The sequence below is a fragment of the Silene latifolia genome, chromosome 6 (assembly GCF_048544455.1).
Source record: "Silene latifolia isolate original U9 population chromosome 6, ASM4854445v1, whole genome shotgun sequence".
NCBI classification, from domain to species: Eukaryota; Viridiplantae; Streptophyta; class Magnoliopsida; order Caryophyllales; family Caryophyllaceae; genus Silene; species Silene latifolia.
Window position 1 is genome coordinate 42328345 of NC_133531.1, and position 12669 is coordinate 42341013.

The window sequence follows — 12669 nt, forward strand, 5'->3', positions numbered from 1 at the left end:
GTGAATATTTCATGAGAATATTTTATAAATATTTTCACAATTAGATTAGATTCTTGATGTGTACTTTAAGGACACATCTATATAATTTAATGATCACAAAAAACTTTAGAGAGATGGACTGTCACTAAGTTATTGAGAAATTATTTTATCGTACTCTTTTATATAGTTTTCGTACCCCTTTTATTATTGAATGTCTATTTATTTGGTAAATGTTTTCATAATAATTATACCTATTTTATCTTATATTGTAACCATTGTTTTTAGTACCCCATTTTGTACTACATGGAAAATTAACCGTGGATTATTTTACTAAATTGATGACATATACGAAAAACGCACATACATTGTTAATTACCTAGGCTACGGTTACAGATATAAATAGATATTACTCCCTCCGTTTCGGTTATTTTTTTGTCTTAATTTTAACAAAAAGATCGAGGAAAAAGGAGGGAGCCACTTATTGGATAACAAGTAAACTAAATTAATTTACTGAGACACACTAAAATAAAATAGGTAAACAAATGACTAGGACGGAGCGAGGGACCATATAGGGTTAACTTCACTTAACTAGATGTTTGTAGTACCATAAGGCATTTAACGCCAACTATCGTGGTATCTTCGTTGGTTTTGAACGAGAGCATGTGTTTTTCTTCATAATATTAATCTTTTTTCTTGATGAGTTTAGACATGAGTACAAATATTATTACTACCTCCGTCTCAGTCAATAATTTATACTTGCTTTACTTTCCCCACAAAATAAAATAAGTGAAAACTATTCACTGACATAAAGGGGTACGTATTATAAGTGTACCCACACACCAATTAATAAAAAGGCTTTAATCCAGCCCTGGTGCATGAGCGAACCTCTACCAAAGAATGTTGAGAACTTAAAAAGAGTCGAAGCAAAGTTCTACTTCTATTGGGATTTTTAAACCTTATCATTATTTTGTGAAAAACAATAACGGCTTGATCTTATAAAATATATAGAATTACTTCTTTAATGGATTGATCAATATTTATCGTTCTCCCGTATTCCTATGTGTAGTTGGACTTTAAGATTTGAAAATACTAGACTCTAGCAGTTAAAATAGATGAGAACATAATACTTTAGGAACTTAAGATGACAACCTTACGATATATGTTCTCTTCCCATTGTACCAAAAAAAAAGTCCCCTCCTAAATTAACTAGAATATACTTTCTCCGTCCCGTTTATTTGTTTATATTTGATTTTGACACAAAGACCAAGGAAACAAAAGAGAGCCAACTATTTGATGACAACTGACCAAATTAAGTGTGGATGATCAAATTGTTCATTAATGACATTACCAAAAAATAAAGGTATATACACGACTGGGATACTTAAAAATAAAATAGATAAACAAATGACCATAACGGAAGAAGTAATAAAGTATTAGTTGACCAAGACAATATTAATCTCATTATGAGAGAAGACCACACGAAGGAAGAAACATATAGGTTCGATCATACAAACATTTTTCAAATACTATATTATACACGATAGAATATTACAAATAGGCCCGTGCATCGCACATGCATTAAATCTAGTCTATATTAATAAATGAAGCTCTTTTCGAGCGTTTATAGAGAGTCCAAGTTTCCTGAACAACTTTCGAGCAATATTATATATTAAGGGACTTGCTAAATCCCGCACACAAATTTACAAGATCCCGAACATTTTTCCCTCTTATTCCGAGTTTACCCCTCTTATTTCTCACCCTAATTTTTTGCTCTAAGAAAGAGAGAAATTAAAACCCAAAAAATTTTTTACGTAACCCTAACACTCAACCAACAACTCCTCCCCCACCCACTGCCACCGCCGACCACCACTCACCGCCCCATCACCGCGCCGATTAACCCTACCCGCCACCATAACTGCGTTGACCACACTCTCCCCGCCATGTTCGTCGCCTCGATTCAGCCACAATCATCATCGTTCGATCCACCGACCTTTAACCGCAACGAAGGTGTTGGATCGACGACGGGGCTGGGATGGAGTTAACGGCGAGGAGGTAGGAGATCGGCACCGAGGTCAAGCGGTCGGTGGTGGTGGAGGGTGATTGTGGCTGTGGTGATTTGGGGTTGTTGGAAGGGGTGACGGGGTTGGGATTGTGGTTGTTCTTTGTTTTTGTTTTTTGTTCTTTTTTTTAAGGGTAGTGGTGGAAAAAATGGTTAAAATGTGTTGGATCGAGTAAAATTACGTGTTGGATTTAACAATTACATATATTAATACATAGCTTAATAATCACAAATCTCTTTAATCAATCAATGTATATATATATATATAAGAGGCTTTTTTCAGGAATTGTGAACATCTCCAACTTTTCTAAAACACTTAAATAAATAAAAAAATTATTTAATAGTATACACAAAAATCATCTTTTATTTAATTGATTATAGTGTAGTACTAGAGTCCTAATCCTAACCCAAAATAATTGTAACTGCTTTTCCATATCATATCATATTATTTTCTTATAATTATTTTTTCTTCTTTATTCCTAAATAAATCAAACCCTATATCTAGGGGAGTATATATGTATATAGACGGTATCAATTATGTCATTACTTTCATGCCATACAACTTAATTGTCAATGCCTTATTCTACCCTTTATTTCTCTATATATGTTTTTTACGTGATTTAATAATTGTTTCAACTTTATAGTGTTTGAATTGAATGACTACTAATGTATTTTTTTTTCCTAATTGTAGGCTGTGCATATACATATGATCAGATTACATGCAAAGATACTCACCCTATGTCAATGCCTCAATGGTAAGAATTAATTTTCTTATAATCTCATAACAAGTAGGGGAAGATATAAACATTGTATTGTACCAAAATAAACATTGTATTACTTTCGGTTTAACTATAAATTCACAATTTTTCTTCTATTTTATCTCTTCAAGCTATTTGTAGGTTTATTGGTTTACGTATGATATACTTATTTATGATCTTGATTTCTTAATATTGTAAGACTACATCAGTTGATATGTACCCACTCCGTAATTGAGAGCTTATTTGACCTCATCTTCACTACTAGACGAATATTCCCCTACTCCAAAAACTACCAAAATTTCAAATTATTAGCAAGGATAATCCTATATTGTTAGAAAAAAAAATATATACTTACATAATAATTCTATTAAAGATGGAATTCTATTTTTAGTATTAATATATATATATATATATATATATATATATATATATATATATATATATATATATATACTTTAGATGATATACACTCAATTTGGACTTTCGCCTTTTTATTTTATTGACCTTAATGATTTCGTTTACTTTGTTGATTGTCTTTACCTTTTGGTTTCAGGCTAATGAGAAATTCGTACATGAATTGTCTGTATGGTCATTTTGCAGTGGAATTTAACATGAGATTTATAAGATAAGTCGGGATTTTTGTCCCACTTTACTTTCTTGTTTCATCTTGTATCCCACGTCCTTAATCTTCTAACACCTCATTCTCTTATGATATCTAAATATTTATATTTATTTTTAATGTTTAATATTATGTATCAAGTACAGAGATAGTGAGACACAAGATGGAACACGAAAATGGGACTGAAACTCCGGACTCTTATAAAACCATGTTGATGGATTGTTATACAACTAATGGCAAATTGTTCATAAATTGAAGACTATTATGTGTATTTTGGTACGGATAGAAAAGGAAAGAAGCATTATGATATGGCAAAAGAATTGGAGATTATTGCATAAATAATCTATTTAATGTTGACTTGCGACTGCAGATATACATTTTAGCACTTCCAGCTTTGTAAAGCTAGTCAATTAACTTTGAAACAAAATATTTGTCAAAGTGATAAAATCCGGGCAATGAATTGTATTATTATATTTTATTAAAAAAAATTAGTTATTGTTTGAAATCTATATCTCTTTACTTAACATATTCATATATGTTTTAGTTTTAATTTAGTCATAAAATTAAATAATGATCTTATGCATGCAAACAATAATAAGAATAAGGAAGAAATCATCATCTTACATTGAAGATTTCGGATTATTTGGGCACAAGTGAGTTCTCCTACTCACTTGTTCTTGAGCTTCCTTAAATGGATGAACAAGGATTCAAGTAGAGAATCCCTCCCAAGGATTAATACCCAAAGTAACAACTTAATAAAATTAATATTATTATTACTAGAACAATATTAATTTTGTATAAAATTGACCAAAATATTATTTTGTTCTCTCAATATTTCGGTTAAGAGAAAGGGAGAAAGAGGAAGAATTTATCTCTCTAAAAACTCTTATTTTAGATGTGTGAATGAATAATACACTAATGTTTTTGGTAGTGTATATTAGGTAAAAATTAGAAGGAAAAACCCATGGTTTTTTTCCTCTCACAAAACCGGGTAAAAGGGGGAGGTGGTGATGCCCAATGCATGATCAAAGTGCTCTTCACAATAACCACTAGGTTTGCATGGCTAGGTTTTAGGCAAATGATTATGTTTACCACTTACTCAATCAACATAATATTTTCCTAATATCACCCCTAATTTCGGTCCATATAGTGTAAAATGGAAAATTCATTTTACACATTATTTTGTCAATTTGTCACATGTAACATGTCATGTAAAATTGTTATGTATTTTTAACATATTAAAAATCAACGCATTAATAAAAATACGTCATATACAAAATTGGCTTAGTAATTCATAATTACTTGTACCAAAATATTTTACCAGATATAAATCACAACATCTTGTATTTATAATAATTTATTCATTCAAATGCAATTGTTTCCTTAAACAATAATTTCATCTAAGTAATAAAACAATTCGATTACTTAGACCGTATCTTATTTAATCAAATTACAATGAGACACGTAAATATTACTTCCAAAATCGTCCGTCAATTTTAAGTAATTTAATTAACCAGTATCGTCATACGATCAATTAAATGATCAATTAAGAGTGTTACCCTTTAGGTATGACCTAAGGGGATCAACTGGTCACCACTGTCGCACGACAGTAATGTCAAACTCTAGTCAGCCAATCATTACCGATATGTGTGGACCAGTTGACAGTAAAATATTACTTCCCAATTGTATTCTTTAGAATGAGACTTAAACATGTGATCATCTTGATCAACAATTGTGATCGCATTATTGTCGGAGGACACATATTCCAACAATCTCCCACTTGTCCTCGACAAGTGTGCGTCACCAATTCTCTTGTCCTATTACTATCTCCCACTCAATGTAAGGTGTCTTTCAGGTCGTACTTGCAAGTGATCACATCGAGAGTGGTTTCCTCGATCTGGAGAATAACTGATTGACCGGATTTATCTACCATAGATATCTTCCGAGCGTGGCCACGCATTTCCAGTTCATTACTCCTCGAGTGGCCCTGAGATATTGTTATAACCCTGACTAGGGGTGGACAATTCCTATCGCACTTATTCCCTTCGACTAGACACAACCATCATAACCCAAAATATGCCCATTTGACCCTATTTACGAAGGTCGTAGTAACACAAATCAAAGTTAATCTGAAACTGTGCCATCTTAGGTGAACAGTCTTTAATCAAAAGAATCGACTCATTAAAATACTATAGTAGCTCTCGCCACGACCAGGCTATATAAATTTGCCAGAACTCTATAAGCGGTCATAAGGCCCGACAAAGTGTTCCTAACAGTCTGCCTATGTGAACGACTAGTCATTCTCATATGACTCCATGACACTTGAACTTGCCATCAATCGCATCACACTCTAGTCACTTCGAGACGTCACCTCATGTAAGTAACTATGGGCGAATACAATGCTAATCCGTGTTCACTTTAACGGGGTTCAATTGTCTCTATAACCCGTTTGGATGTAACAAAGTATAGGGTGAGTTAATAATAACTCAAACGACAAATGTCGACATCACATTCGGGTAGTCAATACCGTATTACAACCTTGTGATGCATATCGTAAGTGTATTAACACTAGTCGATTGTAATAGAAGTTTTAACATACCATTTGTCCATGTGTTTAAACTTCTTTTATCGCATTTTCCTTTACGTTCATGTTATCTCTCATAGCATGAATCTCACCAAGTACACATATAGGTTCCCAACCTCAGTTTGGGTTCTTTATCTTGAAAGAACTTCCCTGTAGATTATCACATAACCAATGAATTTGTGGTGAATGATATAACTTGCACTAATCAAGTACTCCACCCACTCACAATGCACTAGGTAAATGTTTTGTAGAGTCTTGCAACAGTTGTCAAGATTAGCCTAACACTTCTCACAAGTCCTAGCATATTAGAAAATATTAGTTTTGAGTAACTTCTTACTTCAATTAAGTATCTTTCCTAACTTCTTATTTCTCCTTTTAGCTTGAAAAGCTTAGGATTTTCATAAATCCTTACGCGTGTTCGAACTTTAATATGTGCAACCTCTTGACACATAACAGAGTATTCTGTTCAATCACGAAAATCGTTCATCGGATTCTTCTCGAGAATACATGACGATTCTTCTATAGCTTGCCAATGATTCATCATGCTCTTATGCATATGATTCATTATTGGACATGTGCATGATTATTCTAATGGCGGAAACATTAGTAACTATTAATCATGTCATCAACCATTATTAGGTTCAATGAATGACCATGACTACTTATGGTAATTCTATTTTCATCGATATGAATAACCTACGCTTCTGGTTGATTTGATGTGTATATCTCAATACTAATCCAACATCTCATGATGTGATTGGATTCATCATAGTCCATTTTCATCCAGAATTGAAAACTCAAATACTTCTTTGCGAAAGAAAGTATTAGCTCGTCATTCTCAATGAGTAGTGAGTTATAAATTTTACAAGATGATTGCTCTCACTAAATTCCATGTCTACACATGATAATTTCCAACTCCCACTTAATTCCACATGTTTCGCAATTGACTACTCAATCGAAACATTTCAAGAATTTGAAATATATTTTTGCTTTGCCAAGTTATTAAGATAAAACCATATATGTTCCTATCATATCCTTTCAAAATACCTATTTTGAAAAGGTTTCAATCTTAACCTCATGGAAAGAGATTCTAATCTCTAACTCATTCATTTTATAATGATGATGCGCGGCTATGTCATTAGATTAATGTGAATTATATCTAATACACGTCCTTCTCAAAATACCCTTTTAGAAAGGAGGTTTAACCATTTCATTTTCATAATGAGGTTAAGTAATGACATTAGCGTGGTTAATACTCAACTCAGCTCTTGTGGATATCGGCATATCAACATTTGCAACTTTTAGTCATAAATCTCATTTATTTTCGAGGATGCAACTTTGTTTCATTTAGGCTCTTAAGTAAATATCAATATTGAAACTATTGGTCAAATGTTGCTCATAAACTAGTCAAAACTCTTGTTAAGACTTTACATTAGTCATTCTTCTTCCAAAACTTTCTTTTGGTCTCCTCGTGTAGTTATCTTGAGAACATATTCTTTTGATTACTTCACTTGGTCTCTTTTGTCATGTAGATCTATTCGAGACCATAGATCTCATCTATTCATGTATACTATATAAATAGGTATACATTTTTCCAAATCATTCTCCCTTGCGTAGATCTCTTTTACACAAGTACACAAATTTTTCTTGGTGTTGTTTGTGTCTTCATTTTTCTCCCACTTTATCTTTAGAATGAATACACTAGAGATTCAAAGATAGCATATGAGACACAAATAATGATTTTTGAAGTATAAGGAGGACTATCTCATAGGTTGAGTAATTGTTTTAGATTTGATAAGTGTACTTGGTGATTAACATTCCTTTAAGAGAGTTCATCAACTCAATATCACTTTATAATTGATCATATACAAGCCTTAAGCTTGTGGGCATATAATGAATCTCATCATTATAGTGGTCCATTAGATCACTTTAAATGAATGATCATATGTTTCTATGAGCAAGCATGATAAAGACGAATTTTAGAACAAGGATAAAATACGATAAAACGGGTGACTTAGGTTGCAAACCAAGTCACCATTATCCAAAATACAACCATTATCCAAAATACATTTCCATGTCGAACACGGAAATCAAAAGGTTCTAAAATCCGAAATATAATTAAAATAAGACAATAAAAAGCGAAGCTTCATGGAAGCTACTGTAACACTACGGATTTTATAGGCTGGTACTCGACCGAGTATGGCCTACTCGGTCGAGTAAAGTGTGTTGGGTATTCTGTTTGGCTACTGCCCAGGAATACTCGGCCGAGTATGGGTAATACTCGACCGAGTAGAGGATACTCGGCCGAGTATACTCTATACTCGACCGAGTATCCGGTCTGACGGGTAATATTTTCCGCGGTTGATTTAGAAAGGATTAGAGTTATATTGAGACGCATTTTACAGTTTCTAAAACATTTTACAAAACCTAAACTACACAACGTAACTCTAATCCTCTCCAAATCTCCCTCTCATTTGCGTGGATTGTTCGTGAGTCTAACGAATCTTGCCTTGCGTCGATTATGTCGGTAAGTCTCTGATTTCATGAGTCTCATTAAGTTATCTTTTAGGGTTTTGCTCTAATTATTGTTTTGGGTTAATTTGGGGGTTTAGGGTTTGGTCATTATATGTGTGTTGATTGTTGATTATAATTGTTGTAGGTGACGATGTGGTAATTGCTATGCATATTGTATGATTGATTAGAGCATATCGGATTGCGAAAAGGTAGGGTTTCCCTACTCAGTTACTGTTAATTGATTTAAGACTGTGCTTGTGTTGTAATTGTTGTTATCTGCTGATCATCGGAGTATGGGTGTTGTGATGACGGTGTTGGTGTGGTTGTGTTGTGACGGTTGTGATGTTGTGACAGCTGTGATGCTGTGTGTGTATGATTGTGGTGGAGTCACTTGCGGGAGTGGCTTCACACCCTAGTTCGCCCTCCGTGGAACCCGTCACGGGAGGGGATGTGCACATTAAGGGACAGGGATTGTTAGTCGCTCGTTGATGAGCTGGACTAGGTGGGGATGGGCTGCGGTCACCCACTGGCGGCGAGGATTACCTGTTGCGATGGGTAATCTGGCAAGGCTACACACTTCGGTGTGTAGTCGATTACTGTGTGTGAAATCGATGATCAGCTGGTTGTATTGTTTGCTGTCTTATATTGATTGAGTAGTACTGACTCCGTGTTGTTGTTTCGTAAAACCTGCGGTGATCCATTCGGGGATGGTGAGCAGATTGTGACAGGTGATACATTTATTGAGCTTGGGGCAGTTATGGGAGAGTCACCACGCTGGATTAGATGACACCACCACGAGCCTTAGTTATTGTTTTTGTAGTTGTTGCCATTTGGATAATTCGTTTATTAGATTTTGGAGACTATGTAACTTTTATAACTACCGTATATTAATAAATGTGTTTGGACTGTTGCTTTTGATATATACTAACCTCGGGCAACCGAGATGGTAACAACCTTTCATGCTGGGGTAGTCCTGGTAAGGTACCTTGGTATGGGGGGTGTTACAAAGTGGTATCAGAGCCGACGATTCCGGCACCTAAAACAAATGAACCAAATGAACTTAGGGAGTCTAAATAAAATGAACCCGGGGAGAGTTGTTTGGAGCTACCGCAAGGACTTGGGAGACGTCCCGAAGTCGCATTAAGGCCCTTACGATCTCAAGCCGGTCACATGGGGGGAAACTGTCGTATGTTTGAGTCATGTGTATTTGATATCTATAGTTTGAATCTTGTGCGTGGTTGGATGAAATGATGAAAGAAGTGGAATGTGATAGTTGTTGAAAGATGCATCGATGATTGTTCATGTTAAACTTTGAGAAGGTATATGTTGGCATGTTAAGTGTTGGAACATGGTAAAATATGAATGGTGAATTGTGAATTTGTATCTGATTGATATTGAGTATGAAGAATGTGATCATGTTATCTATTTAATACAATGTTGAGCATGAAGTATGGTAGTGATACATGTGCATATGAACATGATGATGTCAATGCTTGATTGTTGGTAGAAGCATGTGATTAAGGTCATGCGTCTATATATATGTGAATGTCGTGTTTAATTTTAATGTGAGTATGATAAAAGTTCAACTACGTAATGTTTTTTTTAGAGGTGTTGAATTGTTATTGTTGCCTTATGTATGTTCAAGTTGTTTTGGCTTAGGAAACTTGATTTGTAGAAAGAACGATTACGGAAGGGTTGTTTTAAAACTGTCATAAGTCTAGTTCTAGAAATGATATTGCTGTGATTCCAAGTTGAGGTGATAGCTTATCCTCTTACGATTCTAACGATAGGTCACACGCCCAAAACGACCAAGTAACGAGGGAGATATGACTGTTTTACGAAAACTGGTCGGTGCTGAGAACTGCGCCGATACTCGACCGAGTAGTCCCTACTCGGCCGAGTATCTTTTATACTCGACCGAGTATTCCATATTCGGCTGAGTAATCTCTCTGTGATAATAATGTTTAGCGTCTGGAGTCGTGAACTCGGCCGAGTAGTCTCATACTCGACCGAGTAAGGTCTACTCGGCCGAGTATTCCCAATACTCGACCGAGTAATCCTTCTACGACAATTGAGTTTGCTTCTGGAGTCGAAAACTCGACCGAGTACCTCATTGTGCGGCCACTTTGAGTCGGTGGCTATGTTCTTACTTTTGTTTTGAGTCGGTGGCTATGTTCTTACTTTTGTTTTGAACCGGTGGCTATGTTTTTACATTGTTTTGAGCCGTAGGGTATATACACAAGTATGTTTTGAGTCTTAACGCATTCTTTTATATGTGAGACGGTCTTGATACGTAAGTTACCGAAAGTTATGACATGGAGAATGACGGCTTATGAGGGACATGTGTTGGATAAGGAAGACATGTGAGAGATAGTGGAAAAAGAAAAAGGAAGAATGTGAGCTAATTGAGGCAAAGAGCATGTTTTGTGAGATATGATGAGTGATATAGCCGTGTGTTGAGTACTATAAAAGTAAGTGTATATGGACAAGGGTGATGTAAGTGTAAAGAAGCATGAGAATGAAAGATTGAGATAAGGGACACGAATAGTGGCATATTTGGATGTGTAAGGATTTATGGAGGAAGACAGCTAGGATAGAGTTGCTTAAGGATATATGTAATGGAAGGTTGTTGTAAGAAGATAGGAAAGAGAGGTATATAGTGAACTTAAAGGAAGTTATGTCGCGATGTGGATTTTTAGATAGTGGCTAAGTTTGGGAAGTTGGAATATCAAAGGGGTGAGCCTAGTGTGTAATTCTTTGGACAAACGGTATGAAGTGAATTTTGGTTTCTAGAGATGCGAAAGGGAGATACGACTAATTGAAGAGTAACTGTTAGTGTGTGGACTTGATGGTGACAAGGGTGAGTGTGAAGCAAGATGAGAGATGATAAATGATAAGAAGAATGATAAGATATTGATATGAATTAATGGAATTTGAAGTTGTGGAGCTATGGAAAATAAAAAAATGACTAAAGAGTTAGGTAGAAAGAGAAAGGAGATGACTTATTAATTAGCATTATTGAGAAAAAGGAGGGAAAGAGGGATGGAAGTAAGTTGAGAGAACGTTGACCGGAGTTAAGGAGCATGAAGGTAGGAAATTATGAAATGTACGATATCCCCACTAGAGGGTGTGAGTTAATGGTTATATAGGAGAGCAGGACGACGTGTTAGCCGTGAGTTTCGAGGTATTAAGGGAATAAGGAGCTTGTAGAGTGTTTGCACGATCTGAGATTTTGGTGGAGAGTTAGGTAGCGATATGATAAAGGATAGAATTGGGAATAATGTTGAGGTATGTTTTGTTGATGGATTAGATGTTCATATTTGGGATGATAACCAAAGAGAGGAAACAGATTGTTATATTAAGAAGTGATAGTAAGAGAGTAGTCACATGAAGGATGTTGGTGTCATAGTAGTGTCACTAGTGGCTGAGGGTGATGTTACTTTAGGGAAGTTAGTTGTCATAATGAGGTTTATTTTGTAGAGACCAGATAGATATGTATGGTTGTGAGAGAGTATAAGATGTGGTTATATGAGGCGGTTGTTAGTAGTTGAGTATTAATGGTATGGTTACATTTGACGGGGGTGATGGTTATGCGAATGGGAGAATATGTTATGAGGGGTGTACGAGTTAAACTCGGGTGAGAGGTAACTTTTAACAGGTGGTAACTTACGTGATCAGGATTGACTAGTTAGATGTGATTATGGGTCTATGATGTGTATAAATGTTTGTGTGAGGTTCGGACCTCACGAGAAGCGATAAGGTGTGATAGTCATAAAGTTGTTATATGAATGTTTGTGATATATGTTGGGTACGACAATCTATTGGAATAAGGTTCAAAAGGTAATAATTTGATTGATCTGGCTTGGATAGTTAAAATCGTATGTGTATTGATGATACATGTTTATTCCGTGAAAAGGTATGGATGATATGCAAGAGATTCTTGTATGTTTATTCCGTATAAAATGTTGTGTTATGGTCGAGTAAAGCAGTTTTGAGTAAGTTTTCTTGTCCGGAGAGTTATACTTGAGTCGGTGTTTGTGGGAATTATATGTGGGCGTGATGTTTATCGATGTGGTTGTTGTGCCTCGGGTGGTGATCCGGGCACGGTACTTCGTGTTGTGATGCGGGCATTTTTGCGGCTGGTGCGGCTGTTGGT